We start from the raw sequence: 17472 nt of genomic DNA, 5'->3' as shown, positions 1-17472 counted from the left end.
TGACAGGGCCCAGCAGCTGCTGGGGCTGGGTCTGGGATGAGCGCGCTGACTTTTAATAACAATACATGAGCATATATACATAACGCAAACACATAGCATTACATTGCAGTAGGCGTAGCAGTGGGTGGAGCAGAAGGCGTGACGCGTAGCAGTCGCGAAAGATAAGAGTAAAAAGAAGGTGTAACTCAGACATGTGATGCAAACGTAACAGAATATGTCATGAATGGGCGGAAACATAGGAGGGGGCTACCTAAGGAGCCGGGGCCTCTAACCTGGTGGTGCGCGCAAACTGGCAATGACGTGTTACGAGGAGAAGCTGGGGGCTATGAACTCTGTGCTAGGAGCAGAGACTAAAGTCTGGAGGGTCGGAGCGACATGTACCTAAACCCTATCTAGTATCTGATGTTTAGGGAACATGTTGATATAAACTAGAAGTCATGAGGGGAAAAGCTAACTGACTCTAAGACTGGAGCATGCATTTATTCTACATGTAGTGCGTGATGAAGAATATTAAATGACCATTAAATACAGTATTTCTCTAACGTGGAGACGTGAAGGCTAGACAATGATGGAAACTATTGATGCAGTTCAGTAGCTTAGGAATGCAGAGAAGGAGGACTGAACTGATAACTGGAATCATAACATATTCTTGGCAGACTCAGAGACTGAGCCAAGCTGCACCGGGCACTGCGAGGCAGGAAGTAAGTGAAGGGTCGAGGATACAGGTGGGGACTGTATCGCTCCTCAGCGAGGCTTCAGGAGACAGGAGCTGAATCTGGTGTCCAGGCCCTTTTGAGGCCTAGAAACGGGGACTTTATAATGAAATAACGTGCACACTGGGAAACGTGGCAACGTAGCTTTACATAGGCCTGATATTCGTAGTATTCACGAGGACTGGAAACTGGCATACTAGAGGAGGACACAACTGTAATTGCGTCTTGAATCGGACATGGGGAATAACATATGCATATTGGTCATGCACACATAACATATGATGGATGACACGTAGAGACACAGAACATGGCAAAATTTACTTTTCCACATTCCCTCCTTGTCACTACGTTTCCATCAGGAAACATCAATATTCATGATACCATCTATCATTTCATACAGTACCATTTGTTCATCTCGAATTGTCTTGGAACGGGATTTAGAACGGGGCTTGGGACTAGGAATACAAGAGGTAGCACACATGCCGCAAATCGCAGGGCCACATTGTATACAGAGGCAGCAGCTGAATATGATCGCTACTGCGATACCTAGAAAGGACAGGACTTTCCATCCCCAGGCGGAAATTATATTCCAGAACCAACCGGACCATGTCCAGGTGCCTGGATCTTGGTGTAATAGATGGGCAATTTTATGAAGTCTGGTTATAGCTGAATAAACAGACGGCGCGTTATTTGGAATGAAAATGCAACAACTGGATCCGATGACTCTACAGGCCCCGCCCCTATCGGCCAGTATGACGTCAAGGACGAGACGATTCTGGAGCACAACAATTCTCATAAAGGATTGCTCTTCGGTTAAGTTACCTAGAGCGGAGGCAGTCTCATCTACTACAGCTTCAAGGGTTCTTGTTAACCTACGGATTAGCTTACTGTTTACAACTGTACCTAAATAAGGGAACACACCTTTATCAATATCAATGAATTGCTCTGCAGCAGTTTCAGTATAATCGACAATCGGGAGGTTTCTCTTGTGTCTAGTATGTACTAGGAAGGAATTCCTATGGTAGTCAGGTGGGGCTAGGAAAACAGGTGGCAGTAGGAAGGCAATGTAACAGGTTCCCTCCCAATCGAGGGGCAGACGAACATATGCAGTTTGACCACAAACAAAATAAGAATGACGTGAAGCTTTAAAAATAGATTTCCCACTGTCACTATACTGGATAATAGTAGTACAATCACTATGTCCTACGTGTACAGAACCATAATTACGGACACATAATTCGCCTTTGACTGGTAATACTGAAATAGCAGGTGAGTCTGGAGTAGTATCAGACTGAACATTCAGGACCATGAAATTCGAAGAATAGTTACCTAAATTATACACTTCATTTTCTAGATCTAAACCTGTTCTGTGGGGGAAACCTTGCTTGTCTGGGAAACATGTGCTGTTAAGAAAAGACATATCTGTTAAGGATGACGTTAACGTGGACCATGCTCCACACGAACCATTATGTGAAAAAGGATAAGGAAAAAGTGGCAGAACTCCCTTTGACGTCTGGAAAGGGGGCAGTCGACCACACACCCAACAATTAGTGGCATTGCTGGTTTGATGTGAATAATGCAACATGCGGATAAATGTATTGTTACGCATAGCGAGGCGGTATGAATATTCGTGAGGAGGCAGATCACTAAACGTGTGCTCTACTATAACATTAGAAGGCTTATTTACATGAGGAACTGGAAAACACAGGAAAAATGCGTAACTAGTGCAGGAAATCAAAAGGCTGAGAAATAATATGAAACTTAGAAAAACGATACATCGGATTGAGTTTTGACTAACTCTCTCACTATGGGGGTCTATTTTATACATGTCAGAAACAGTCTAACCGTTTCACCTAGGGGAGGACTTATACAATCAAACTGACTGACTTATTTTACTAGACCTTAATTTCTGTTTATACTCCTGTTGCGGAGTTTTCTCTAACAGGGGAGGGGTTGTATCAATGTCATTTGCGGGACAGTCCTTAGAAACAATGTTTTGACAAGTCTTGATATCCTGGGAAATGTTCTTAGAAATCGGTTTCAATCCGTAGAATTTCCTGACGTGCGAAAGGTGCACCCAGCCGCGGCGTCCTTCCAATTTCACAGCTGTACGGGTGGTGAGGAGGACCTGACGGGGCTCCTTCCAACGTGGCTCCAGCGGACTTGATCTGTCGAAGTTACGTACGAGCACCATCGAACCTGGAACGATTTCATGCGGTGCCACCTCGGTATTGTCTGGAAATGTGGCGGCAACCTGTGAACGACATGAGTTGAGGGCAGACATCAAGGAAGCTAGGTAATCTGTCAGCATATTACATGAAACATCAGTAATACTTCGGGGTCTAGGAGTACCCCACATGTTAGGGGGGCGGCCGAATACGACCTCATACGGGGACAGACCTGATCTGGAATGTGCGACCATGCGCATATAAAACAAAGCGACTGGCAGAGCTACTAGCCAGTCCACACCCTTATCTTTGCATATTTTGGCAATTCGAATTTTCAGAGTCTGATTATGTCTCTCGACTAGACCGGCTGCTTCAGGATGGCGTACACAATGAAACTTCCACTGGTACCCTAACAACAGGGAAACGTGCTTCATCAACTCAGATGAGAATGGCTGACCGTTATCAGAATATACGACTCTAGGGAGTCCATATCGAGGGAAAAACTCACGAACCAACTGCTTGGCAGTGGTCGCGGCTGTGTAATCTGGGACTGGATATGCTTCTGTCCATCTGGACAAAGCGCATACAACTACAAGGACATACTTGAAACCTCGACATCGCTCCATCTGAATATAATCCATCTGGAGGACCTCAAAAGGGTGGTCAGGAGGCTGGAAACCACCTTGTTCCACCGGGACACTTTTACCTGGATTAAACTGACAACATATCATACAGGTACGGACTTTCTGCTTGGCTGCAGCTCGTAAATGCTTGTTGAACCAAATGTTCTGGGTACTGTCTAACATAGCTTTTTCTCCTAAATGTGCTGGACTATGTGCGGTATTAATGATGACTTGAACCATAGAGTCGGGGAGAAACCATGTGGTCCTACCCTTCGTCACCCATCCTTGATCTGTCTGGACCCCTCCTTGTTCAGACCATTTCTTGATTTCATCGGGAGTAGCATGTAACTGGATATCTATGACATCTTGTGTAGGGTCCTTAACTGTCATACATGTAGTCAGATCTGGAGTGTGTGTCATGTTAACTGGACTGTCTAGAGTCTGTGCTGTAAGCTTGGCTGTGCGATCTGCTAGATCATTACCTTGAGAAATAATGTCAGTGACTTTCGTATGTGCTTTGCATTTCATGATAGCGATAGATGTCGGTAAATGTATTGCATCTAACAGAGCTTGGATAAGGAAACCATGCTGAATCTTGGTTCCATGAGAAGTTATGAAACCTCTCTCCTGCCAGAGCACTCCAAAGTCGTGTACAACTCCAAATGCGTAACGTGAATCTGTGTAAACATTAACTTTCAGGTTCTTGGCGTGTATACAGGCTTGTGTCAGAGCAACTAGCTCTGCTGCTTGAGCGGACAGGGTATCAATACGGTGTGTTTCAATAACTTCGGTGTCAGTAGTCACTGCATACGTGGCGACTAGTTCTCCTGTACTAGTTCTCATACATGAACCATCCACATAAAGTGTCAGGTCAGGATCTGGTAACGGAATGTCTGTCAGGTCTTGTCTTGGCTTTGTCGTAATGTTGACTACTTCCACACAGTCGTGTGCGGCAGGATTTGAATTAACTGATGGTAACAGTGTAGCAGGATTCAGGATGTTGCAGCGTCTAATATCTATGTGTGGCTGGAACAGTGTCAATTCATAACCTGTTAAACGTGCAATTGTCAAGTGCTGTGTTTGTGTTCGGTTTAAAAGAACTTCCACGGAGTGTGGGACTTGTACTGTCAAGGAGTGTCCTAAAACTATGGAATCACTTTGTCTGATAGCTAGTGCTGTGGCTGCAACTGACTTGAGGCACGCAGGCAGAGCCTGGGCGACTGGATCTAGTGTGCTCGAAAAATAAGCACAGGGCTTGTATTGTCCTGCTTGATCTTGTGTAAGAACAGATAATGCTGTACCTTCACGTTCAGTAACGAAAAGTGTAAAAGGCTTACTGTAGTTCGGTGTAGCTAGAACTGGAGCTTGGCATAGGGCTTTCTTTAACTCGTTGAAACTAAGTGTATGTTCAGATGTCCAAGGGAGAACAGTCGATACGGCTGCCTCCTGTGTCGTTAACTGTATCAGTGGCTTGGCTAGAAATGCATACTGAGGAATCCATTGTCTGCAGTAAGAAGTAAGGCCGATAAAGGCACGTACCTCCTTCTGGGTCCTGGGCTGAGGGAGACTCACTATTAACTGGATACGGTCTGGTGTCAACTGCCTACCCCTCTTGGACAGTAAGTGTCCTAAGTAGACCACTTGCTGGACACAGAATTGAAACTTCGAAGGGGACACCTTGTGCCCCATCTCGGCTAGGAAATACAGAACCGTCAGTGACGCTCGCTCGCAGTCACGTTCAGAACGGGCTGTGATCAGTAGATCATCGACATACTGGAGCAGGGCAGTGTCAGTTGGCATGTGAATATTGTCTAGTTGTCTCTTAAGTGCTTGACTGTAAATACTAGGGCTTTCTGTGAAACCTTGAGGAGCTCGTGTAAACATATAGCTCCTCCCATTTAAACAAAATCCGAAAAGAAACTGGCTGTCTGGATGGATGGGAACACTAAAAAATGCGTTCTTGAGGTCTATGACAGTGAAGAACGTGGCTTCGGAATCAATAGCAGTTAACAGGGAAGAGATATCTGGGACAACTGGGTACTGCGGAATAATACATTTATTAAGTTCCCGTAAATCAATCACTAATCGATATACTGGGGGTGCATTTGGATCAGTACGTTTCATGACTGGAATGATCGGAGAGTTACATACATTGGAGTCAGTTTCTACAACTACTCCTTGAGCCATGAGCTCGTCTATAATTTTGGATAAGGCTGCTACAGCCTCAGGTGGCAATCTATACTGCCTGATTCGTGGTAACACTACACCTGGTTTGAGAGTCACACGATGGGGTGTGATTTGCATGTAACCTACATCAGTTGGACCTTGCGCCCATAAATGCTGCGGAACTTTAGACAGTCTGGGATCAAAATCTCGTAATACATAGTGACCCTTGAAGTCACGTAGGAACAGACGTATTCCCTCCGGGGAACAACATATAACTGCACCTAACTCTTTCAGTGTTTTAATGCCTAATAGATTTTCTGGACATGACTTAGTAAGTAACAGATCAGTAGTGCGGGACAATGGACCTACTTCTAGAGTGACTGGCTTTGAAATCTCATTAACGATAGGCTTTCCTGAAAATCCAAGGGAAACATTTCTTGAGCCTGAGAGCGGAGCCCCTGGAACTTCGGCATGACTAATTGTGGTCCTACTTGCCCCTGTATCAATCAAAAACTTTCTGTCTTTCCCTAATACTTGACTGTGAACATAGGGACCTTCTTGATCTACAGGTATCTCGATGAGAGGCAAGCCTACCTCCCTCTCTAGGCTGTTTCATGAATATGGCTGGTACTCTGGATACTCAGACTGTGCATACTGGTACATCTGCGATGTAACATGCTGTGTTGCAGCAATAGGCTGCGGTACTGTAACTGTCTGTTGTGCATTCTGTGGCTGAGGAATCTGTGAAACTTGTTCCTGTCTAGGCGGACGTGGTCTTTCTTTAGTCTTACCAGTAGCTATGTTGTGTTTCAGAACTGCACACTCATTTATAAAATGACCTGGCTGTTTACAATAATTGCAGTTCCCTTTAACGGGAGCTGCAGGATGACTGACTTGATTCGGACCCCTCTTCTGACTGTCGTGAGGAACAGATTGTGCAACTAGCACTTTCATTTTCGTGTCTTTCATACGTTTTCTCTCGTGTTCTTGCTCTTCCCTGATTCTATTCTGGTGGTACTGGAGCATCTGGAGCATCTGGGACGGAGTATTTGCTTGCCAGGTACTTTCGACTTTCAGAACTCGGTTTTTAATTGGTGGACTTGAATTCTCGACTAATTTGGTAACGAAAAGGTGAGGGTATGACTCACTACTTGTCTTGAGACCACTGTTGATACTAAAGCACTTTTCAAACCTAGAATAAAAATCACTAATATCTTCATCTTGTTTCTGTTTACAGGCTGAGATTGCATCCCAGTCTTCTTTTCTCGTTGTTAATAATCTGGGTAAAACTTGAATTAATAATTCTGGTAATTCTTTACATTTCTCTCCAAGACCAGTACCTGGTACACGTATCTTATCTTCTGCTTCTAGGACTGCCCAATCTATCTTTTTCTCTCCCACCTCCCATTCTTTTTCCTTTAGCTTTTCATACACCCCTGCGGGCAGCAGAACCTTTAACATTTTAATGATATCTGGGTAAGTGTATTCTCCCATACGGAGCATGTCTTTTAATTCTCTATGGAACCCTGCTGGATCTTTGTCATGACAGGGAATTAATTTCTTCATTTCGAGGAGTTCCATCTTTGTGATTGGAGTGTATACAAACACTCGCTGCATTTCGCCACCCGCTCCTCTGACTGGGTGGACTTCTCGTAACGGATTCTGTCTGTCTATGTAGAATGATTTACTTTCTGGGGGTGAGACATGAACAAAATGCGGGTTCAGAAACGTTCTATATTTGTGGCGCTGTTCTAAAATGACACTAATTAAATCGGTACCTAGACCTCTCCATCTGTACTGGAGTAACTCGTTCAAGATATCATGTAACGGGCCTGGATCAGAATGTTGACCCTCATACAGAGTAATGAGGTGCTGAATCATATACATACCCACCAGTCGCTGCTCGGCTGGGGGCATTTTCAGAAACATTTGTGCCACTATTTCGTCTGGAAAAGTGGTAGAATCAGTAATCCATCTGACTGCTGATCGGACTAGTTCTTGTTCATGCATAGTACTTAACTCACTATAACCGATTCGTGATTTCAGAATGTGATCGGTAGCTTGAAATACTTGTTCTAGGGAACCTTGTTCTGGTGCTGAATGATGGAAAGTAGACTTGTGTTCTAGACGTAAATGGCGATCTGGAAATCTAGATTTTCCTACATACGCTATTCTGGCGGTATTCTCGTCATCTTCCTCTTCAGGATCAGAGGTACTTTCTTTCTCGCTTACTTGTGCTGCTTTACGCTGTTCGTGTATCTTTATTATCTCTCTACGGATTTTCTTGTACATACTTTCCATGGCACCAATGGTATTGTGTTTTCCTTCGGCTATATTATCACTCCACTTTGTCAGAGTTTTCATTTCTTCCGGGTCTTTAGACGGGTAATCCTGTTCTCTTATTAGACAGTTAATTAAGAACTTTAATATCATGCGCTGAATCTCGGCTTTCCTTTGAGACATGGCATCACTAATACTTTGTGGGTCATCCCCTGTACGGATGAAACGATATATCCTGTCTAGATCTTCTTTCATATTCGGCAGGGTGACTAGATACTCGGTCACTCTCCTTACGCGTACGGAATATAAAACCATATTAAACTCGCCTGGAACTGGGTCATAGACACATTCGCCAAGGGTTTGCCTGATCTCTGCAACAGACTTATTACTTTTAGGAGTACGCTGTGATGCTTGAGCATGTAATTCGAGTGCTGATAAACGCTTGTATGGCGGCGGGGTTTGAGGAAGACCTCCTCCTGCGGCCCCTAAACTAGAATCATCAACTGATGCTTTTCGTCCTGGCAGGGTCGGTAATTGTAACGTGGGCTGGACTTGTATGGCGGGCTGACCCGGGGGGGCTGTTAAGGGCACCCCGGTGTCTGGAGGAGCAGGAATTACCTGATTTACAGGGACTGGCGGAGCGCGAACAGGATTTGCATATTCGGGGACTGTGTCGTCCAGATAGGACGAAATAAAAATATCAGCTGCGGTCGGTTTGTGACGTAGCTTGGTCGGAACTAATGGTGGCGGGAAATTACTGGATGCCTCCGGGGTCGCTTTTGGCAAGCCCTCGGCAAAAAGAGGATACATACCCTTAATGAGGGCATTCCTCTGTCTGTCTGATTGCTCAGTTCTAACTCGTTCACCTATCTCGATTAATTCTCTTTCTTGGGCTCGTTCTTGGGATTCTCTACTTAGTTCTGTCTTTCTGATTTCTTTTTCGGTTCTTTTATGAGCTTCTTTGCGCCATAACTCGATGGCATCTTTCTGTGACTGTCTGGCTTTCTTTTTCCATAATGCTTCTTCTACTCGCATGATGCATTCGGCATCCCATGTACCCGATACGGGCCATCTATACTTTTCTTCTAACTGTTTGGTATACTCTACCCATAAATCTAGATACAATATGGCGCTTATGCCATGCTTCTGATACATAAAGTGACCTGGACTGTCCCTGGGCGGGACGGGAACTGCTGCTTCCAGCAGACCCTTTCTAGTTTTTAACTGACGTAATTTTGAGAAGAGCGGCATGACTGGACTATAATCTGGACATAATACAATACACAATGAAAACACGAAATCACGTCGCACTCATACCACAACATTAAAATACATGAAGAACATTATGAATAACAGTTCGAACAGAATACCACCTGAAAATACTTGAAATTTCTCGAGAACAGAACTGACTAGAACAGAAACTAGATGCACTGCTGAAACAGTACGAAACTTACCGGTCTCTTAAAGAGACACGTCAGGACCCGCATCCACCGAAGTGGACACTTCGTTTGTGGGACTGTGTACCACCAACCCACAGACCAGAGTCAATTAAATTGACCCTGTCTAGATACCACCCCAGTAACGGTACTCACCGGGCAGCAAGAACGGAAGGCCTCGGACTGGACTGGACTGCTACGACGACGAACTTCGGACTTCGGACTTCAGTTACGGGTGGACCTCCGGATACCTCGGACCTTGGACTCTTGGCTTGGGCTCTGGTCGGGACTCGCCGCGTTCCTCCACCGTCTCGTCTGGATGCTGGACCGCCTCCTCCGTCTCCTCCGTGGGCCTGAGGGATACTTGAGCAGAAATATCTGCCACTGCGCAGAAGAGTTCCGTCACGACTGCAGAGGGTCAGGGGGTCGGCGTGGCTTCACCGACGCGTGGGGAAAGGGCAAGTCCCTATTCGGGCGCCATTATGTGGTAAATAAATAAATAATACCCTATTTTTGACTAGACATATATCATAACAGATAGCTCAATAAATAAGAGTCAAGATTCGAGGTAGTAGGAGTTTTTTGCAGGTTTAATACAGCATAAGGACAGGAACAGGACAACCTGCATAGGAATAGGATGACAGGGCCCAGCAGCTGCTGGGGCTGGGTCTGGGATGAGCGCGCTGACTTTTAATAACAATACATGAGCATATATACATAACGCAAACACATAGCATTACATTGCAGTAGGCGTAGCAGTGGGTGGAGCAGAAGGCGTGACGCGTAGCAGTCGCGAAAGATAAGAGTAAAAAGAAGGTGTAACTCAGACATGTGATGCAAACGTAACAGAATATGTCATGAATGGGCGGAAACATAGGAGGGGGCTACCTAAGGAGCCGGGGCCTCTAACCTGGTGGTGCGCGCAAACTGGCAATGACGTGTTACGAGGAGAAGCTGGGGGCTATGAACTCTGTGCTAGGAGCAGAGACTAAAGTCTGGAGGGTCGGAGCGACATGTACCTAAACCCTATCTAGTATCTGATGTTTAGGGAACATGTTGATATAAACTAGAAGTCATGAGGGGAAAAGCTAACTGACTCTAAGACTGGAGCATGCATTTATTCTACATGTAGTGCGTGATGAAGAATATTAAATGACCATTAAATACAGTATTTCTCTAACGTGGAGACGTGAAGGCTAGACAATGATGGAAACTATTGATGCAGTTCAGTAGCTTAGGAATGCAGAGAAGGAGGACTGAACTGATAACTGGAATCATAACATATTCTTGGCAGACTCAGAGACTGAGCCAAGCTGCACCGGGCACTGCGAGGCAGGAAGTAAGTGAAGGGTCGAGGATACAGGTGGGGACTGTATCGCTCCTCAGCGAGGCTTCAGGAGACAGGAGCTGAATCTGGTGTCCAGGCCCTTTTGAGGCCTAGAAACGGGGACTTTATAATGAAATAACGTGCACACTGGGAAACGTGGCAACGTAGCTTTACATAGGCCTGATATTCGTAGTATTCACGAGGACTGGAAACTGGCATACTAGAGGAGGACACAACTGTAATTGCGTCTTGAATCGGACATGGGGAATAACATATGCATATTGGTCATGCACACATAACATATGATGGATGACACGTAGAGACACAGAACATGGCAAAATTTACTTTTCCACATTAGACATGACTTCACCAATACTTTCTGGATCTTGTCCTGTACGAATGAAACGATACATTCTGTCTAGATCTTCTTTCATATTCGGTAGGGTGACCAAATACTCGGACACCTGCCTTATACGTACGGAATATATAACCATACTATCCTCGCCTGGGACTGGATCATAACAGCATTCAGTAAGAGCTCGCCTGATTTCTGCAATGGACTGATATTTAGGCGTACGCTGTAACGCACGTTCATGTAACTCGACTGCCCCTAGACGTCTACTTGGCGGCGGGGTACCAGGAGGACCTCCTCCCGCGGCCCCTAAACTGGAATCGTCGACTGATACTCTTCGTGCTGGCAAGGTGACTGATGTGGCGGGAATTTGTACTACGGGCTGGACCGGGGGTACCGTAACAGGTACTGCAACAGGTGCCCCGGTGACTGGAGGACCATGAATTACATTATTTACAGGAGCTGGTGGAACAGGATTTGCATATTCTGGGACTGTGTCGTCCAAATAGGACGAGAGAAAAATATCAGCTGCGGTCGGTTTGTGACGTAGCTTGGTCGGAACTAAAGGTGGCGGGAAATTACTGGATGCCTCCGGGGTTGCTTTTGGCAAGCCCTCGGCAAGAAGAGGATACATACCCTTAATAAGGGCATTCCTCTGTCTGTCTGACTGTTCGGTTTTAACTCGTTCACCTATTTCGATTAATTCCCTTTCTTGAGCTCTTTCTGAGGATTCTCTACTTAATTCTGACTTTCTGATTTCTTTTTCGGTTCTTTTATGAGATTCTTTGCGCCATAACTCGATGGCATCTTTCTGTGACTGTCTGGCTTTCTTTTTCCAAAATGCTTCTTCTACTCGCATGATGCACTCGGCATCCCATGTACCCGATACGGGCCATCTATACTTTTCTTCTAACTTTTTGGTGTACTCCACCCATAAATCTAGATACAATATGGCACTTATGCCATGCTTTTGATACATAAAATGACCTGGACTGTCCCTAGGCGGGACAGGAACTGCTTCTTCTAACAGACCTTTTCTAGTTCTTAACTGACGTAATTTTGAGAACAATGGCATGACTGGGCTGGAGTCTAGACACAATACAATACACAATGAACACGATAATTACTGAAGAAACACCACTTTCATACCACGACATTGAAATACATGAATGACATTTAAAAATAACAGTTCGGACAAAATACTACCTGGAACACCAAAAGCAGAATACATGAATTTCTCGAGAACAGAACGGACTAGAACAGAAACTAGATGCACTGCTGAAACAGTACGAAACTTACCGGTCTCATAAAGAGACACGTCAGGACCCGCATCCACCTAAGTGGACACTTCGTGTTGGATCTGTGTACCCAAACCCACGGACCAGAGACAATGCAATTGACCCTGTCTACTACCACTTTGATATCTATCGGAGGATACTTTTTCAGTTGGTCCGGGTCAGCCACCATACATATGTATTCATCCGTGAACGTCGTCTCTTGAGAGGTCGACTTCGATTCCCTCAACGTTGACCATCTGATCCATTGAGATCTGTCAGATTCTTTGCTGGAATGTGACGAGCCAGACGACGACAGTGCTCTGTCTTGCACAGCTTTCGTGTGGTGTCGCTTCTCCTCTGGTCGAGATCTGGTTGTCTCACTCCTTCGCTCCATGCTGTACACTCCACACATGACTTCGAAATGATTCTTCCGCCCACATTTCCGGCATTGTTGGCCCATTGCTGGACAGGTGTTTGTGTGTGGGAAGTCATACCCACATCGGTAGCATTTCCGGGGACGTTCTGGCTTCTTGATGTAGCTCGATTTCTTTTCTCTCTTCCTTGATTCATAGCGTCGATGACTTCGGTGTGTGTGTCTGGACGCTGGACGAGACCTTCTCTGATGATCACCTGATCTTCTCTGACTGCTGGAGCTTTGAGTCCAAAATGCTTGTTCTTTATTTCGTCTCCATGTTTTTCGCGTGCTCTTCCGCCTGGTCATATACCCTCGTAATTTCCTCAATCTCATCGAGATCATGGCTTTTTCTTAGCAATCGCCTTCGGAGAGTCTCTGAATGACAGCCTTCAATGACTCTCAGTCGGATGGCATCTTCCGTTGAAAATGAGTCAAAATTGCAATACTGCGACAGTCGGCGCAGTCGTAATATGAAGGTGCTCATCATTTCATCTTTGGCCTGACGTGCCTGATGAAACACGTACCGCTCGTATTGGTTCCGGGGGTGTAGGTGTGATACGATGGGCACGACAGGGGCAGCCACCGCTGCACCACCTCCGTTCCGGTGAGGTGATTTCGACATGACTGGGCTGAAATGCTAACGACGCACTTATATACTGACTAGTGCTCGCTTTTGTAATGTTCAATACTTGTTTCTGCAGTCGTCACTTTTTTTTTTTTTTTCACTTGTACTCACCAATGCTTGTTTTGCGCTTATCCATGCTTGTCCCTTGCACTCACCAGTGCTTGCTTTGCAATTATCAATACTTGTCCTTGCACTCACCAGTGCTTGTTTTGCGCTCATCAATGCTTGTCCCTTGCACTCACCAGTGCTTGTTTTGCACTTATCAATACGTGTCCTTGCACTCACCAGTGCTTGTTTTGCAATTATCAATGCTTGTTTCGGCCTCAAACTTGGGATGCCTGACTTCAAGATGGCCACTCATGCAGTTCACAGGGGTGTCCTTCACGACCGCCTGACTCTAAGATGGGCGCCACGCAGACGTTCTCATCCCCCATGAGGTTTGGTTGCATTAATTCTTCAGCTCACTCGGTCTCACTGGACACTCACCGAGGATCCCTTCTCCAGACAACAGGAATTGTGCAGCCCAGCTCCCACTTCCAGGCCACTTTCACCATCAAGGTAGGCCAGGGGCAAGCTCCGGTTTCTTCCGTCCGCTGCGTGCTGTCTCTCACGCATCGGGGGGGAGACCCGATGGCAGCAAAATCGGCGCTTTTCTTCTGGCGCCTCCGCGGGGGTCACTTGCTTCTCCAGACACTCCCCACTCCTTCAGGGCGCTTCAGGGGACTGGGGTGGGCTCCCAGTTCCTTCTTTGTTGGCACAACCTTCGGAGCACACTCACGACTTTTCTTGGGGCGCGAAGGATCGCGTCTGGTGCCGAAGAGGCAGCGCTGCAGTCACGCTGTTCCAGAGGGGCTCTACACGATCGCCTGATCGTAGAGCGGCTCATCCACCGCTGGCCTAGGGCTAAAGGCGGCGGCTTCGTGGGGCACAGACGGCGCGACAGCGACCATGTCTTTGCTGGTGCCCGGGACAGGGTAGTTCTCGATTCAGCAGGGATGGCAGGTCACCTTATCCCACCCTCGTCGCCAGTTGTCATGTCTTGACATAAATAACGACAGACTCGTGGTATATGCTTTCTATTCACTGAGCTTTAGTAACACGTCTGTTTCAGTCCCTTTCACTACTCTATCTGCCCCGTTCCTGTCACTGCTCCTCCTCTTCCTCCAACCTCTAGACTCCTCCCATCCCAACTACTAGAGCGTGTACCACATCACACTGGCCACATTTGAATCAACTTAGATCTTTCATCACTGCTGTCCTCTCAAGAATCCCATACTGCCGAGCAGAGCCCTTAACTGGGAGCAAAGGACACCTGTTTAGCATATGACTCTCAGAGAAGTGAATCAAAATGCACCAAGCCTTACCAAGGGAAGAGGCTGTGACAGGGGTGGCTCCTCCACTAGGGCGGAGCAGTGCTGTCCCACTGCTTTCGCGCAGTGCGAGAAGCAGAAACATCAAATGGTAATAACTACCATTTGATGTTTCTGCTTCTCTCACTGCGAGAGAGCAGAACTGAAGGGGTTGGTTGCATGTGGGCGGATGGGCAGGGCTGCTCTGTGAGCAGGGGAGGAGTGGTGTGCCCACTCCTGAGGGCGCAATGACTTTTTGGTCGACCCTCTGGGGCCGCCTAAACAAGTCATGCACACTCTGCCCTTTCTCCATACAGGCTGCAATGCAGCCTACATGGAGAAAATTACCTTCCCGGTAGCCCCTGGCTGGGCGGCGTCCCCACCAAGCACAACGCTGCCATTTCAGCGTTGTGATTGGCTTAGGGAGGGAGGCTGCCTGCTTCCTGTTTCTGTCGGAGGTAGGGGACCTGGAGCAGGGGCAGAGAAAATGCAGGACTCGACCGGTGGACAGGTAAGTTTTTCTTATTTTAAATATTATTAGCCCTCCTCCCGCTCCCTCCTCACCACGAGACCTCCCGCGATGAATGCCCACCGCGACTGGGCTGTAATCTAGAGACTCAGCACCACAGCAAGCAGTGCTTAATAAGTCACTGTTCACTGTCCAGTCAGAGCCTTTTTTAATACACAGAAAAAAGTACCTTATTGTACACGCTGCTAAATACTATGACAAATAAACATATATATTTAGAATGGCAGGTGGCAATGTCTATGGACCCCCTCTAGAAGCCACATAGGAAACAGGGGGTCCACTAGAGGAGAGTCCCACAGCTCAGGCATTCCCCTAACTGTGCCGTCTGCACTACAAACAACTCTAACAGTCCTTACACCAGTAAGCCCTGAACCCTAAAATCACAATATCTCTCACAGCCTGGCACAATATATTGAGTGCAGTTAAGAAAAGCAAGATCTACTGATTTTGTCAGTGCATCGTCATGCAGGTAAAACACAATATTACCAGTACAATCGATATTTAAGCATTTCAGAATGTTACTACCTTTCAATGTAATTCATCAATGTTTACAATGATCAACTGTCAATACAGCTTCTGCAATATTGGTTTTAATGTTCAATACAGTGTAATGTGTTACCTTACTCTACCTTTATACATGCTGCAAAAACGTGACGCTACCTAGAAATAAAACATCCATGCATTCTAAAATCATAAAACTAAAAGTCCAGGTGTACTTAAAAGATGGAAACAGAAACTGCCTCCAGGGGGTATAAATTAACCACCCTGGGAGTCTTCAGATGGCAATAATATTTCTGAAACACAGCTCCTGGGCGGGGGGCATGGTGCGTCCAGAGCTGACAAACACGTTCTTGGTGGTGGCCCTTCCTTACCGGGGTACCCAAAAACCCCTTGCATTCAAATTTTCATGACCAGATGATGACGTAAGGAGTGACTTTATTGCTCCCAGATGATATGAGTCCACAGCGCTAACTTTTGTGTGGTTGCAAGAGGCATAGTGTCATTTTCTCCTTTTTATTTTTAAGTAATACGCTCTTAGGTATGTTGTTGATTGTTTTTTTCCTGGTAAACCATGCCCCTCCTAAGGAGCATCCTGGGATGAGAGGTATATACGGAAGCCTTGGTCCAAGCACATGCTTCCTGACCATCATCATGCCTGCCCAACACAACTTCCAGGTGAGCGCAAGAACTGGCTTTCTCCTTCTCCCCCTTCCACTAACCTGTGCAGGGTAGGTAGGAAAACAGATGCCAGCATGCTTTCCCTAGACATGGGCATGAGGACTGGAGGAAGCACCAGGTATATCTCCCAGGACTATGGATCTCCTGGAGCATTTAGGTCAAGAGCATGGCAGTGCTTAGTAACACCTGCTTGCCCTTCCCAGTGGTTCATAAACTAAAAAGAGGTAGTGTCATGTGCATCCCTCCATGGGCAATCTCTCTGGGCCATGGGCCTCCCTGGGTATTTTGGCGAAATTTGGGCTGGGGGCCAATCACTGCTCCTTTGGCTGGTACCTCCGGGGAGGGGGGGGGGGCAGGGAGGGTGCAACATTGAGACCATTCTATACATAATGCACTTTCTTAGCTGAAGGGGCATGGGGGTCTGCCAGATAGGCCCAAAATGAAATTCTCTAATAAATACTGTTTTCTCCAGCCATAGTGGTCCAATTTCTGTGCGGTTTTAGTTGTTTTGCTCTTATTGGTGCGCACTAGCCACAAGGAGTATCTTTTTAGGCCTCTTTATCTGGGCATTGTTGTTGTGCCCAGTTGCTGATATTTGCACTGCTCTCTATATGGTGAGGGAGAGCTCAGGGTCTACCCTCCTGCCCTTCAGTCCCTCACAGCCTGCTGGTCTATGGCGTCTTGGAAGCACCTAGGACCTGCTCCTCTGTATGGGCTGTTGGTACTTATGCTTGACGGGGGGGTCTTCTTTAGCAGCACCCCGTGCCCTTTGCTCCTTGCACTCCCTAGGCACCATCACCCCCCGGCCACTTGCATGGTGCCTTGGTATACAGCAGTAGTCAAGGAGTCCTCCTTTTTGGGGTCGTCCCCACAAGACCAGTCCACAGACATTGCAGGGGATTCCTGTCCTCCAGGGTCCCCAGCAAGTCAACCCTGTACTGTCCCCCATAGGTTGTGTGGGATGCCAGCGACACTGGCCATGGAAACACAGATTTAGAAAGTTCAAGTCAGTACAAGACTAGAGTATCCCACC

The sequence above is a fragment of the Lissotriton helveticus genome, chromosome 5_1, assembly GCF_964261635.1.
Source record: "Lissotriton helveticus chromosome 5_1, aLisHel1.1, whole genome shotgun sequence".
NCBI classification, from domain to species: Eukaryota; Metazoa; Chordata; class Amphibia; order Caudata; family Salamandridae; genus Lissotriton; species Lissotriton helveticus.
The sequence above is the reverse complement of the archived record's forward strand: the minus strand, read 5'-3'. Positions refer to the sequence as shown.